This window comes from Euprymna scolopes, chromosome 38, assembly GCF_053919585.1.
Source record: "Euprymna scolopes isolate OS-2025 chromosome 38, ASM5391958v1, whole genome shotgun sequence".
In the NCBI taxonomy this organism is placed as follows: domain Eukaryota; kingdom Metazoa; phylum Mollusca; class Cephalopoda; order Sepiida; family Sepiolidae; genus Euprymna; species Euprymna scolopes.
The window spans coordinates 90,107,283-90,123,409 of NC_136519.1; the positions used below are offsets into that span (position 1 = coordinate 90,107,283).

Sequence of the window (16,127 nt, forward strand, 5' to 3'; positions counted from 1 at the left end):
AGTTGGAACCAAGCAAGATGTGATGACTCGCTCCCAGGTCTTCGACTCCACTAAGCATCATCACACATTTAACCTCCAATCACTCCTTGTCCAAATAAACCTCAACAGCAATGGCATTATGTTCTCCGATGTGGGTATGTTGGATTCCGGATGCACAACTTGTATCATCCCCATTTCTTGCTTACTTGAAGATGCGAAAAAGCCCATGTCCAGATCCGACATACGAATCAGGGGAATCGGAGGGAACATCTCTATTTTGGGCAAGCTGACCTGCAACATTACCTTGGCGACGGTACTTACCCCGCTTTCCGCGACATCGACGCACTGATCACTACAGCAGACATTCCCATCCTGATTGGTCAGAACATACTCGGCCACCACACACTGTCATCCTACACTATCAATAACCAGAAGGCTATTGTCAAGCTTACTTTACCATTTTCCTTAATTAAATCGAAACAATTACAATTAAGCAATGATGGATATATGTTCTTTCACTTTCTTTATTTACTTTTTTTCATTGTTCTTTCGGGAAGTATTATTTTTAACTTCAGCCATAGTTTAAAATGCTGATTTCTCCATGTGGATTTTAACGACAGGTGCGTGAAATAAAATGGGTCTCCAGTTTTGACGATAAACTGTAGAAGCACCAAAATGTTATTTTAAATGTGGAAACTGGTCTTCATGTTGCTAATTACTGACACCAATTATTTTCATTTTTTGTTAGGAGTTGGGAGACATTTTGCTATACTCATGCCACGACTGCGATACCAGGCATCAGTAGATATCAAGCAATCCCCTACAATTATTTTAGTTTAAATTTCCTTTTACTTATAGAAATATTAATAAGTTGGTTTATTGTGATTTACCGACTTGTCAGTTTGCACTTTTAATAACAAAATTAAAAAATAAATGTTATCTTATTTTATATAAAAAATATATGTTTATGAAATTATAAAAGTAAGTTTTTTTTATTTAATTAAAAAAAGAAACAAAATTATGTTCTTATCTATATAATTTGGTTAATTATTACTGTATACTTTTCAACAATGTTTTTTTTTCTATTTTATTTCAATCAATCACTTTACTAGAAATGGCAGAAATCGCCATTAAAAATATGTGATAAAAACTTGAATAATTAGACTTAATATCTTTGAGGCTTATAACTACTTGAAAATGTAATTTAAACCCTAATCTTTTTTCACTAAAAAGGAGCAAAACCCAAATTTAAAAATAATAAACAGTTTAATCGAAAAATATACAATATTTTTTTAAATCGGTTTTCTTTAAAAAAGATTTCACAAAATTCAACGAATTTTAACTTAATCTAAATATAATAAATATATATAAATTTAAAAAAATCACTTACTTATAAAAAATACTAATCAATGGGTACTTCCATTCTTCATTGTAAAGAATTTATCCATATTTATATTTATATTCCATGTAATTTTTAAATAAAATAACTTTTTAAGCAAGGATTAAAAAATACCACAATATCAGGTGGTAACAACTCGAAAAAAAAGGGAGACAAACGTCTCCCTTTCTTCCAGTTGAGAACTTCAGTGGCCTAAAAGCGCCAGAATTAATCTCCCCTTTCTATTTCTGGCATGTGTTTGCTGTAAACAAATGTTACTCAAATGGGCCACCGTACTTGGAAAATGATCACATTCACTCTTAAGTAAGTTTACTTTTATAAACAAACCCTTTGACAAATTTTCCCTTTTTTAAAATTCTCTTAAAGAAATACATGAGTTTTTGATTTAAATATTTTATTTCTTCTTTATAGAATTATTTTTTTTAAATATCTAAAATAAAACAACATTGAATGAAATAGAAAAAATTACAGTAAGTGCTTAATATTTACTTGACAATATTTTAAAAATGTGAGGTTCAACTTAAAAAAAAAATCAACGTGGTTTTTTTAATAAAAAAGTTTTAAACTTTTGACTTTACAGGTAAATTTTCACAAAACTATTCTTTTTTTGTTTTGAATTAAATTATTTTATTTATTTATCTTTTATCTTCGATTTGTGATTGTTATGGAGTACGTAGCTGCGGCTACAACAAAGTACATAGCTGCGGCTACAACCTCCTGCGAAACTGTGCATATGAAAACATGACTAGTTTCGCGAGCAACCATTGATTCAGGCAATAAAGCTGCGGCATATTCTTACCTCAATATCGGCTTTGTGTTCTCTCTGCTTTTCGCTAATTAACATGGTGTCAGCAGGATTTCTCTCTTCGGAATAACCCATATTCACTCAGTGAACACTTCCAACACATGTTCGGCAAAACCCATGCAGTATAATACTCTAAACTCTAGTCTTACATACACCCTCGTCTCTGTATGAAAGAGACATCTATTGAACCACGTGGATTTAAACAAGCTTGGAATTTTGACAAAGCCTATTCATCAATAAACATGGCGTATGCAATTCCACCACCAGCAAAAATGGAAATGGATGGCGATTTGCAAGAAAAATGGGCGCTTTTCAGAGATTTATGCAAGAATATTGCCCCCACAGATATTACAAGAATAAAGGGTATGCATGCATGTTTCTTATTTTATGACTTAAGCTGTACATATAAAACCATATTACTAAGTGGACGATTTAGTTATATACTCTTGAAGATATATTGAAATATCCTAAGTTGTTACAATTTTCCTTAAAGTCGCCATATTTTGGATTTTTGAAAGCATAAAACATAGCCATCTTCATCTATGAAATTCAAACAGGGAAATAAATTTTTATAATAATTCTACTCTATTACAATTTCCATTAAAAATTTGGAACCTATTATTAAAACAATTTTTTTAATGCAATATGCAAATGAGATAACCTCTTAAACATTGATTCCTTTTGAATAAATCGTATGGATAGAAATCATGCAGAAATAAAAGTATATGAAAGTCTGCAAAAGTCTCTTAAACAGTGTACCTTTCGGATATATTAACCAAATTGGTAACAAACAAGCAGACAGGAATATAACTTTATTATAATAGATTAATAACTGAGGAATATTTCAGTAGATTTTATACGTGGTCTTCAGTTAGTTTTGCAGTATTTTAGAATTAGAATTTGTTTAGTTGAGTTGAACTTAATGTTGTTATTAGTGTTGGGATGATTAATCAGAATCGAAATCGAGAATCAGAAAAATCGGAGCTTTTTGGGGTATCGGAATCGGTATCAGAATCGAAAAAAATTGAGCTTATTTTCCGATGCCAAAACCGATTCCTTAAATTATCTTTTTTATTTGATTTTCATTTAAGAAACATCTTCCATCACTAATAGTAATAATAAAGTAATAAATATTTATTGATTTAAACTTTCAGTAAGACTAAAATCTTCTCTAGATCACCTTCTCATAAGTGTTTTTACGTTTGAGAAAATATAGGCACATGTAAAATGTGTTTTTACATTAATCGGGATAAAATAACACTTTTATAGTTAAATATTTAGAGATTTATAAAGAATCAGAATCAGAATCGGGAATTTCGTATGGAATTGCTAATGGGAAAAATATTGGAATCGTCCCATCATTAGCTGTTACGGTTGTAATCATGTGATTTTTATTTTGGGGGCACTTTAAAAAAAAAAGTTTATGCAAATAATTCTCACAATCTAGACTAACTAAAGGAGAACATTACCAACACTATCAGGAGAATCACAAGAGATATACAGGCAGTATATGCAAACATTAAACGTGCCCAGAAATGCATAGATGTCAATGGGGAATAATTCCAGCATCTTTTATAACACTACAGGTAATTTAAACAATAAAAGATTGTTCCTCCTCTCTACTACATTTTCTGGGCTACTTCTTTTAAGTGGGTCACCCTGTACATCATTAATTTCGGCGATGGAAGGGAGATAATCTCATGTAGATCTTGACTAGTTACCTCCCATTTGTCAACCAATTTTTCACAAATACGAAACAATAACAATAAAATAGAGACTAACTCAAAGAATACGAAACATCTATGGAGGCCATAACTTTTCTCTTTTTTTCCAATCAACAACCAACATGCTAATCCAACTGAGACGTTGCACAAATAACACTAAAGATAGGAACAATCATCCGAACCATACAAGTAATGTTGTTTATTTTGGTAACATCACACAAAAATTATACTATTTCCTCATATAAAATAGAGTGGAGTAACCATACCAAGGGATTTTATTTGGGATTCAAAGTTTCTTTTTTGTTCTTTATGGAAATCACTCTAGACAAAGCATGAAGTAACTTGATGTAATGAGCTAAAATATCATAAACTAACCATACTAGCATTAAAACGTTGCAGCATTACTATTCTTGTATGAGATCTGATTTACATTTTGAATGCAATGTTATTTTGAGTATTTGGTCAGGGTTTACTTTTAACGCTGACCTGAGAAACATCTGTATACAGAGACTAAAACACAATAAGGTGTTTGCATGCATGTTTTTATTTTAAGAATAAAATTTCCGAGTCTCCCTTTAAGATAAATGCTGTTTGCTTTAGGGAGGATGTCTGAACGTTCCATCAGATTGGTTCACCAGAGATTGTGTTGACATATTTTGGTAGATTTTTCTTGTGATCTTTAGTTGAGTATTCAATATTCCAGGATCAAAATTTATTTTATCGAGTTGAACTTAATCTAATATATAAATGACTATATGTCTGTCTCTGTCTCCATATTTTAAAACTATCTACTCCGAAACTAAAAGACACAGAGCAGCGCTAGGGGGCCTCAAATGATTCGATTTTTTAGGACTGGTCAAAAATGGGTCAAAATTGAAAAAAATCGTTAAACATTTTGTACATTAATCTTAGTTTATTTTTATTTTTTAATCAGTTTGTATTCGTGTCACATTGATACAGTGGTAACATCACCAGCTTTGAATGGTAGTTTTGGTTTCAGTTCTAGTTGCTGGCACCTAAATACGTTTTGGTTTACTTTTGGAACCACAACTCTATAATAATATGAAATCCCCCTCCACTAGTGTAGCATAAAAAAAGTTGCACCATTACTTTCCTTGTATGAACCCATGTGTAGCTTTGCTGAGATTTGCAGATTTGAAGCTGTTTTTGTAATATTTAGTCAGGGTTTGCTTTTAAGATAAATTGTCCTCATCAGAGGCTGTCCGGAGAAATGTGTGTACGGAGAATCTGGAAGCACGCATGTTGTATCCGAGGGCTCATTTAAGGATAGATGTTCATTTTAGCGCTGCTGTCTGAAAGTTCTATTAAATTTTTTGCATCAGGGATTGCAGTGAAATACTTTGGTAAATTTAGTTTAGTTTTGCATTATTCCAGGACAAGAATTTGCTTAGTTTATAAAAGACTGCTTTAAGAACCCTCTGCTGTTTGAATGCTCCATTAAATTAGTTCCCCTGGATTGCATTGAAATATTTTGGTAGATTTGGTTTGTCGTCTTTGGTTGGTTTTGCAATATTATAGGACAAGAAATGCTCCATTTTCCTCATATGAGTCAGTGTGTAATGCTGCTAAGATTATATTTGCACTTTGAATGCAAAGTTATTTTGATTATTAGGTTAGAGTTAAATTTTAAGTCAAATTCTTCTTATATAAGAAACTTCTGCTGTTTGAACATCCAGTTAGAATAGTTCATCATGGATTGTGTTGAGATATTTCAGAGAATGCAATGTTATTTTGAGTATTAGCTTAGAGTTAATTTATTTTTAATTGTTCTTAAATAAGACTGTCACAGAATCTAAAAATGGTTTCTAGCAAACATTCAAATGCTCTTCAGACAAATAATGTTCTGCCTTAATGTGAGGATTATGTATTGTTTTAATATACAATTTTGTGAGAATGCAATGTTATTTTGAGTATTAGGTTAGAGTTAATTTACCAAGATGAATTTTTCTTAAATAAGACTCCTATAAGAAACCTTTGCTGTCTGAACATCTGATTAGATTAGTTCACCAGGGATTGTGTCAAAATAATTTGGTAGATTTTTCTTGTTTCATTCAGATGGTTTTGCAATATGCCAAGATCAGAATTTTAGTAGCATACAAAAGTTGAAGTATTACCTTCCTCATATGAGCTTAAAGTTGGTTTCTAGCATGCATTCAAATGCTTTTCCCATAAATAATCTTCTGCTCTAATGTAAATTCTCATGTATTGTTTTAATGTACAATTTTTAAATGCTACACATTTACTTTCCTAGTATGAGCCAGTGTGTAATCCTGCTGGGATTTTTTTCCAGTTTGAATGCAATGCTATTTTGAATATTAGGTTAGTTAATTAATTGAAATCAGACAAAGTTGGTTTCTAGCACATGTTCAAACTCTTATAAATAATGTTCTGCCCTGATGTGTGTTCTCATGTGTCGTTTTAATGTACAATTTTCGGCGAATGCTGTACCACACACTTCACAAGAATAAGGCTTTTCCCCCGTGTGCGTTCTCATGTGTGTTTTTAAATGCGGCTTTTGTGAAAACGCAGCCGAGCAGATTTCGCATGAATAAGGACGTTCACCTGTGTGCGTTCGTAAATGTTTTTTCAATGTGGAATTCGCGGAAAAAGCAGATCCGCACCATCCACAATGATATGGCTTTTCTCCACTGTGTCGACGCATGTGCGACGTTAATGTAAATTTTTCGGCAAACGAAACATCACACACATCACAAGTATATGGTTTCAATCCACTGTGCCGACGCAGGTGTTTCTTTAAAGTATCTGATTGTGTGAACGTTGAACTGCAGATGTGACATGAATAAGGTTTCTGTCCAGTATGTTTCACCAAGTGTTTCTTCAGAATTGAATTCCGTGAAAAGGTTGACCCGCACAGCTGACATTCAAAAGCTTTCTCGCCGGTGTGCGTCACCATATGCGATTTCAAGTTGACGTTCTGCGTGAAAGATGCCCCACACACATCACATCGGAAAGCTTTCTCGCCGGTGTGCGTCAGTATGTGTGTTTTTAAGTGTGACTTTTGTGAAAAGGCTGACCCACATGTATCACAAGAAAAAGGTTTCTCCCCAATGTGTGTGCCAACGTGTCGTTTTAATTTGTAAGCGTTTGAGAATCCTGAACCACATACTTCACAAAAATAAGTTGTTTCAACAGCATTGACCTGCATGGTTCGTAATTCTTTCTTAATAAGAGCTTTTTTGTAAATCTTTATTTCATGCTTTATAAGAATGTGTGTTCTGGTTTTAAAATGTTAAAGTACATATATCCAAAGACGTTTCTCTTAAACATGTGTTTGCATGTATATATTTTTAATGAGAAATTTGTGTGGATGGTGATTTACTCATAAAATATATAGTGTATTATTTACTCTGAAGTAGATGAATTTCCCCTCCCTGTGAAACTGTAATCTGTGGATAGAAAAGAAACGTTATTAAACAAACATTGCAGAGCAAACATAAACACATTAATTTATTACAATAGAGAAACTTTGTGACAAACCTTTTAAAACATTATTTCACAAAGTTAATTTGAAAATTTAGAAAAAAGTTTTTCTAAATTTTTAAATTAAATTTTTTCACTTTGAATATGATGAGACAAAGCAACATTTTATGTATAATTAACAAAATACATTGAACATTTGTTTTATTATTATATGTGGTTTGTTCATTGTTAATGGAGACAGAGATTACTCTGTTACTGGGCTTGGATCCCATGACTGGCAGCAATTATAACTTCCTTCACTGATGCTTCTGGAAGGACAAAACACAGGCAGGTATATATATATATATAGTAGTGTCCAAAACTAAGGTACAAAATTTTAAAACCTTATATTCGTTCGAAATAACAATTGTGAAAAGTTGAAATTTTGACAAGTGGTAGTCATTATCATCCATAATAACATACTAAAATTTGAATCATTTGCAAAGGATGGAAAAAGAATTATAACAATTATTTATTTATTTTCAAAATAGGAACGTCCAAAAATAAGGGACAAAATTAAGAAAAACAATGTAAACAGCCAAAAACAATAAAAAATACATGTACAATCAATATTTAGTAAATGAGCCCTTGCTCTCAATGACAGCTACACATCTTCGGCTACAAGAATGAATCAGTTCTTGACAATCCTCAATACTAATTTTAGACCATTACCACATTCATCTTGTGACATTGGGGCATTATCTTACATAAAGGTAGCCCTATTGAAACCTGAATTCTGTATGATTGGCAGATGATCTTGAACAATGTTTTTATGGATCTGCGCATTTACACAAGTTTATAACCAGACAAGAGGCGTTTTACCTTGGCTAGAAAACATTCCAAATACCATGACGCTTCTGCCCCCAAACTTGACAGTTTTCTTAGTACATTCTGCACTTAATCTTTCACCAATACGTCTCTTTACATTGTTTTTTCCATCATTTCCAAATAAATTAAACTTGCTTTCATCACTGAAAAATACTTGTGCCAAATTTTCATATTTCCAAATTACATACCTGTTTGCAAACTCTAATCTCTTCTTATTCTTCGAACTAACAAGTGGTTTCTTCCCTGAAGTTAGATTAAATAGTCCTTGCAGTCGTCTAGAAACAGTCTGTCTTGACACATTAATACATGAGGTACTATTCATAACCCTTTTACTTTCTGTGCAAGACTAAAAACGGTCCTTTAATGACATACGCTGCATTATTCGATCTTCTCTTGCCAAAGTTTCGCGGGGTCTGCTGGTTTTTAAAAGCACTATTTTGCCAGTATTGTAGGATTTAACAACCCTGCTACAACACTCTTGGAACGTTTCATTTTCTCTGAAATCTCTCTAATGGTGTGCTTTTCCTTGTGTAACTTCACAATAGCTTGTCTCACAGAGTAATCAAGTTTTTGGAATTTCGCCATGGTGCCAGCTGATGCAACGTTTACAAATGACTAAGTAAGACTTATTCTTTAGAGGAAATCAAAAAATTTGAATATAGCATACTGTTTACATTGTTTTCCTCAATTTTGTCCCTTACTTTTGGACGTTCCTATTTTGAAAATAAATAAATAATTGTTATAATTCTTTTTCCATCCTTTGCAAATGATTCAAATTTTAGTATGTTATTATGGATGATGACTACCAGTTGTCAAAATTTCCACTTTTCAGTTATTTCTAAATATTAGGTTTTAAAATTTTGTACCTTAGTTTTGGACACTATTGTATATATCTGATTTTTGAATGTGAGATGATACATACTTATTTCCACAATCAAACTATGTTGCAACTCACACAAGCTATGAAAGCCAGAGACCGCAAATCCCAAATTCAAGTTCTTAGTGATTTGATGACTATATAACTTGTTGAAAAGAAATAGATACATTCCAGTCGGACTTCACAGCAGTTAGACTTTCTAGTATGTTACGTGATAGCTCAGGTCGCAGAGTACTCGCCTCACATGCAAGCGACTTGGGATTCAAATCCTAACTTCAGATATATTTAACTGATGAGCCCAAAGAAAAGCAATACTCAAGTTGGACTTGTGGCCTGCAGTTTTCATGGTCTGTGTGAGCTGCGACATTGTTTGTGGAAATAATCATATGCATATATGAATTATTTTTTTTTTACCTAGGGACACTAGTGTCACCTGCTAACAAAATCATTAATGTAGAAAGTGATAATTACTGTCAATTGAGGGATTTGAACCCAGTTACAAAGTCAACATTGACTCCATAGGCTAGCATTCTACTTCTAGGGTGACAGCAATTACCACAAAAATTAGGGGAAATTAAGACCCTATAAAAGTCGGAATATTGCATTTTAATGTAAGTCGACTCCTTTTTTTAATTTACTAAAGAGGACACAAATTAATTTCTAAAAGTGTTTTTTTATAAAAGGTAATAAATTTTTATACATGCAGATTATTGTTTCATGCTTACACAACCAGCAGTGTAGGAAGTTTTTTCTTACACAGTGGTCACCACTTATGAAGGCCCGGAAGCCACTCAGGGATAAGGGTTATTGCAAGTACATTACGTTAGTGTGGAGATTTGATGAAGTGTTTACTTTAGGGGGCGGTTCATTAGGAATTTAACGTTGGACTTGAAGACATCCAAGTTGTAGTCAGGTGGGAAGCAGGCAGACGGAACAGAGTTTCACAAGCGTGCAGTTCTAAGAAAGAAGCTTTGTTCATGGAATCCACGTTTTGATTTAGGCACAGATAAAGAGTGGGGGAAATTTTTCACGGTGGATTTGGCTAGACTGGTGTTTTTCGTGAAAGATTGGCAAGGGGGGACCAGAGATTGGAGTTCAGATGAGCACCTGCCATGGAAATAACGATAAAACAAGGATAGGCTCGCAATGTCTCTTCTGTGGAAGAGAGGTTGCAGGGTAGAGAAAAGGGCATCCCCCACTAAGCCACGAAGTGACAATTACTGCCAATTGGGATATTGGAACAATACATGTATAAAAATAATATATTGTCCATATAAATATGTATAAAAATAATATATTGTCTATATAAATATGTATAAAAATAATATACTGTCTATATAAATATCTAAACGCCTATAATTTTTTTATATATTGATATTCATATTAAAACCCTGTTTTTCTATTTATGTAGTTATTCGTTTGCTTTCCCATTGAGCAAATAAAGCACAAGGCCGTTTTTAATGTGGAAAGTGGGGGGAGGGGGACCAGCTCCCCAGAGAGGAAACTAGATAGTGACAATTGGTATGAAGGGTTTCCCCTACATTGACTGAAACTGATTGCCCAAGAGCAATGGTTTGATGTGTGAGATTGCCCCCACATATAACTTTGATTGCAGTATCCACTGGAACAGATACTATACTTTGATAATAGAAAAAAGACCTTGGCCCAAAGGTCAGGAAGAAAAAAGGCAAACCTTTTTTCTGTTTATTTAAAAAGAAAGTACAACTTTGTTATATATGGGTCGTGGAATTGTATTTATCTGCAAAAGATCTAAATAATTTGCATATTCTTTTAAGCATTCATTTTAATCAATTGCTTATTAATTTTTCCAGTTTTCTTATAGATGATCATTTTTTTCGGTTTTCTTATGGGATAATCATGTTTAGTTTACTATTACATGTAATTATATTCATGCAGATATTTTACATAATTTATATTTGTGTAAAAAGGTTATAGTAAACACAAACCTCTTTCTATATATACTTATGTATGCACATATATATATATATGTTTAAAAATTTTTGCCTATTGAACTGTCAGTTTTCAGTCTATAGACATGAAATGTAATATATAGGGTATTTGAACCAAGGCATAACTGTCTATTTGGATTTTAGCCGGGCAAAATTGGTGTGAATATGTGAAAATTAAGGAAAATTTTATTTTTAACTTTTTAAATCATTATATATTGGGTCCAATATAATACATTAATAAATAGGAAATGTGCATTAATTAAAATATTATATTTAAGTATATTTTACGACTGGGCAATGCCGGGTGGCCTGATAGTATCTCTACAATTATATAAATGCAACTTTGTATGCGTGAGTTTATTCCTTATAAACTCCGAAACAGCTGAACAGATTTTCTTTAAAATTTACAGAACTTTAGTGTAAAGTCTTTAGTGATTTTAGTTTAGTTTTGTCTCAGAATACCCCCAATAATTACCGATAATCAAAAACGTTATTTTAATTTATCTATCATTGGTAAAGCCATTTTTTCCATGTCGCTGCTTAGCAGCAATGATAGAACAATGAACCATGAGAATTCTACTGTGGGTAAGTTGATAGAGGGTTTTTTTTGCATGATGTAGTCTGTAGGTTAAAACTCCACATGTAAATTTCTTAATTTTTTTATTCATTAACTGCTAAGAATTTCATAAGACTTGAAAATTTATGTTTTGGGTTTTTTTTTTTTCTTTTTGCATAATGTGGTCTGTAGGTTCAAACCCCGCACATAAATTTCCCAATGTTGTTTTTTCGTTAACTGAATTCTTTTTGTTAAGTTACTGTATGGAGGCATGTGAAACTTCCTTCCAGGCGATTTCACAGATTTCGATGACAATAAAAGTATAGGAGTGTGAAATATTCATTGTTTATCATTCAATCCTGGGCAATGTCTAGTCTTCCTGCTAGTGTGTGTGTGTGCATATATATATATATATATATATATATATATATATATATATATATATATATATTCAGAAAGTGTGAGGGAATATATAATTATTTTCCACAGCCGAACCAACATTGCAGCCCACAAGAGCCAAGAAAGCCAACAAACCAGAAGTTCAAGACTCGGGTTTCGCCCTTATTTGAATTCCTACTGGTGAGATGTCGGCTTGGGTTAAAGCTGGTTTGATACCTTGTCGCTTGTTCAATATGAGGTAGGTTCTTTACACTGTCGGATCTGTGTCACACGTTGCTTGATCTATGTAAGTTAATAGACATTCTTGTGTGTGTGTGTGTGGCGTATTTGCTTAGTTGGTAGAGTGCTTGCATAGCATGCAAGAGGCTCGGCTTTCAAATCCTGAATGCGGATGTGTCTAACTGATGAGCCCAAATGAGGGCGAAACTCGAGTGTATATATATATATATATATATATATATATATATATATATATACACACACACACACACACACACACACACAAGTTCTAAGTTAAGTATCTCATATTCAAACCTCTTGGAAATCATATTTCAAATAGGTTAGTACCATTATCACTAAGAATACAAAAAAAAAGATCGGTTTTTGTGGATTTTTTAATTGAACATCAATTATTTTGCATGAATCAGATTATTGTTGCCATTCGTTTCCCCAATATTTCCTTGATTATTTATTATTACCACATCAACTAAAGTTTGACATTCATGTGTTCTTATGGAACTGAAAGTATTAGGGTACAATCAAATTGAGTGTTTTTAGAAATAAAAATACTCATAATTATGAACTTGGGTCATTTTTCCCACACAAAAACTGAAAGTAGCAGTGTGTTTATTTGCTTGTTTTGTTAGGTTTTACTCTTACTCAACCCTTTGGGGTTATTTTATGCTGAATATCTATAGGTTCAGCCTTTGCCCTGCCCTGCCCTGCCCTGCTCTAGCTGTTGTACAAAGGGTTCTTTTGAAATTTTTTGATAAAGGCTAATTTTTTTCCGCTAGGCAAGTATGATGTCGGGATTGTTTTATCAAATAAATTTGTAATATTTTTTTTCTTTGTAGAAATTATTCCTTGTTACAAAATCAGTGCATTCAGTTAATGTGTTTTATTGTGAGTGGTGTTTGACAAGGTATACAGATGGGTTGACTTTCTTTTTTTTTAGAGCATATGTGTGGGGTAAATGTGTATGGCCTATTTTTATTCTTGTTAGTATGACTTCTGTTTAGTTTTATATTTTGTTTTTTAATTTCTGGCATTATTTCATGAAGTTAGGATGTTCATTCCAGCAAGTTTGCCATTTCTCTGTTGCATATGCATTGATACATCTTTTTAGATCTGTGTATAGGATTTTAAAATTTGCATCAATTGAGAAATTTAAACCCATTTTTGCTGCTGAATCCGCTAAATCATTACCTTAGATACCAGAATAGCTCAATATCCAGCAGAAAATGATTTCTTTTTGCTTGTTTTATTCAGTTAATTTGTGGAGTAATTTTGCGATTAGAGATCTTTTTATGATGCCCTGTTTGCGATTGGAGATCTTTTATGTTGCCGTGTTTCCAAGTAATTTCATATTCTTTCTCAAGATTGAAAAAAAAAACAGATGTTACATATTCCTTATTAATGAAAGCTTCTCTAATTTTCAAGATTAGTGATATGGTCTACACGTCCTTGATTTCTTTGGTATCCACATTGAGTTTTTGAAATTATTTTTTGTTATCATATGAGATGTTAGTTGATTATTCTTTCAAATGTTTGGCATAGACAGTGTATGAAAGGTATTAGTCTGTAGTTTTCATGGTTTTATATATCTTTTCCCAATTTGGGTATTTGTATTACTATTGTGTCTTTCCATGAACTTGGGAAATCTTTTGTTTCCCATATCTTATAAATTTTGAGAAGGAGTTTTAATGATTTGGGTGGAATTCGTTTAAGGAAGCTGTAGTGCACTTCATCTGGTCCTACAGGCGAGTTGTGGGATTTTTCTATGACGGTTTCTAGTTCACTGAGTAAGAAGATTTCATTGTAAGGCTCTTGGTTTTTGGAGTTAAAGTTTATTTTGTACTTTTCATGGTTTTTAAGTATTTGAAATTGTCTATTGTAGTGTTTTGATGATGAATTTTTGGCAAAGGTTTTAGTTAGTGTGTTGGCAATATCTTTTTTTCAGTTATTTTCTGTTTTTTTTTGTGAAATGTTTGAGTTGGGATTATATTTTCCAGATATTTTCCTAAGTATTTTCCAGATGATTTTGGTTTTAATAGTGGTTTTGATTTTATTGACAAATTGTTGCCAGCAGATTCTTTTGGATTCTTTAATTGTTTTTCGAGTTTTAGCTCTTTGGTGTTTGTTTGGTTGTTTTTTTAAATTTTCTGAAGGCTGCCTTTCCCTGTTTGATAGTCGTTTTACATTCTGGATTGAACCATGGTTTGTTGGGGGTTTTTTCAGAAGATTTTTTGGTATGCATTTTTGGCTATTGTTATGAGTACTTCGGTGGATTCTTCCATTGATTGGATTTAGTGTTCTGTTAATTGTAGTGAACAAAGTTCTTTGACTTTGGCCAAGTTGGCTTTGTTTGTGTTCCATCTGGGTATGGGGTTTTGGATGGAGTTATTGTAATTGATTATAATAGGGTAAGGATCACTTCTAAATGGTTCTTTGTAAGTGTTCCATGTATAATCCTTGATTGTAGATGGTAAGATTAATGGCACTAGTTGATACGTTTGTTGGATTTTTTGGATTGCGGAGGAATAAATCATTTTTGTTAATTAGTTGTTCAATTTTACTTCCTTTTGAGTTTTTGACTTTACATCTCCATAGCGACTGTGGCAGTTAAAGTCTTTTCAGATGATGAACGGTGAAGGCAGTTGTTTTATTAAATTTTACAGTTAATTTTCATTTATCGGTTTAAGAGGGGGGGAGGTATATTGAGCGGCTTTTGATTGTTTTGTGTAAGGTGATTGTGCTTGCTTGGAGATTTGTTTTAACAGAATAATTAGTTTGATGTATGTTATTCCCTACAAGAATTGAGGTGCCTCCATTAGCACAAAGGCCTGTGTTATGGAAATAGTTGTATTGTTCATAGTTTAGTGTTTTGAAATTGCTATTGTTTTGTAGGAAGGTTACTTGTACGCAGACAATGGCTAGATTGAAGCGTGAAATGAGTCTAAGAAGTTCATTATAATTAGATCTTATTCCACAAAAATTCCGTTGGATGATTTGTTGTGATTTATTTTTATCCATGAGGTTATTTCATTTTCCTCTATTTCCATCTCTTTAGAGGTAGAGTATTTGTCTTTTGTCAGAGTGTGTGTGTCTTTGGTGAAGTGTTTTTGTTTTCTTACATACGAATCCCCACTTATCAAGGCCCAGAAGCCATTTGAGGATAAGGGTTATTGAGTGTACACTAGTAAATGTGATAATATCGTAGTAATCGTAAGTAGTTTTTTTGTTTACATATGCATCACTACTTATCAAGGCCAAGAGGCCACTCGAGGATAAGGGTTAAAGAGTGTACAGTAGAAATTGGACAATATAGTAATTGTTAGTCATGGAAATTCGGAAAATTTGTTAACTTATATGGAACGGCTCATCAAAAACTTGTTTACGTTAGACTTGAAGAAAACCATATTGTAGTCAGCTAGAAAGCAGGAAAACGGAAGACAATTCCATAGGCATGCACTTCTAAGAAAGAAGCTTTGTTCATGGAATCTACATTTAGGATTCGGCACAGATAAAGAGTGGGGGAAATTGTTGACAGTGTTTTCTGCTAGACAGGTGTTTCTAGTGAAAGTTTGGCAAGGGGGGGACCATAGATTAGAGCTCAGTCGAGCACTTGCCAGGAAAATAATGATGAAGCAGAGACAAACTCGCAACATCTCTTCTGTGAGAAAGATGGTTGCAGAGAAGAGAAAAGGACATCTCCTACGAGGCTACGAAGTCTATTTTGAACTCTATCAAGGCAGGATAAGTCCTTTCTAGCAACTCATGGCCAGATGTGGCAACAATACTCCATCTTTGGACGTATCTGGCTCTTATATAGATAGAGAATTGCATCAGCAGTGAGATATCTACTGGATC

At 32.9% G+C, this 16,127-nt stretch overlaps 1 long non-coding RNA gene across 1 annotated transcript in view; it reads right to left on the reverse strand.

The window, feature by feature from the left end:
* Nucleotides 1-4,091: 4,091 nt before the first annotated feature.
* Nucleotides 4,092-16,127, reverse strand: part of LOC145263234 (uncharacterized) — a 30,759-nt gene continuing 18,723 nt past the window's right edge. The window contains exon 2 of the long non-coding RNA XR_013864499.1: nt 4,092-7,335. This is a non-coding gene — a long non-coding RNA (uncharacterized LOC145263234). The remainder of the gene's footprint in view (nt 7,336-16,127) is intronic.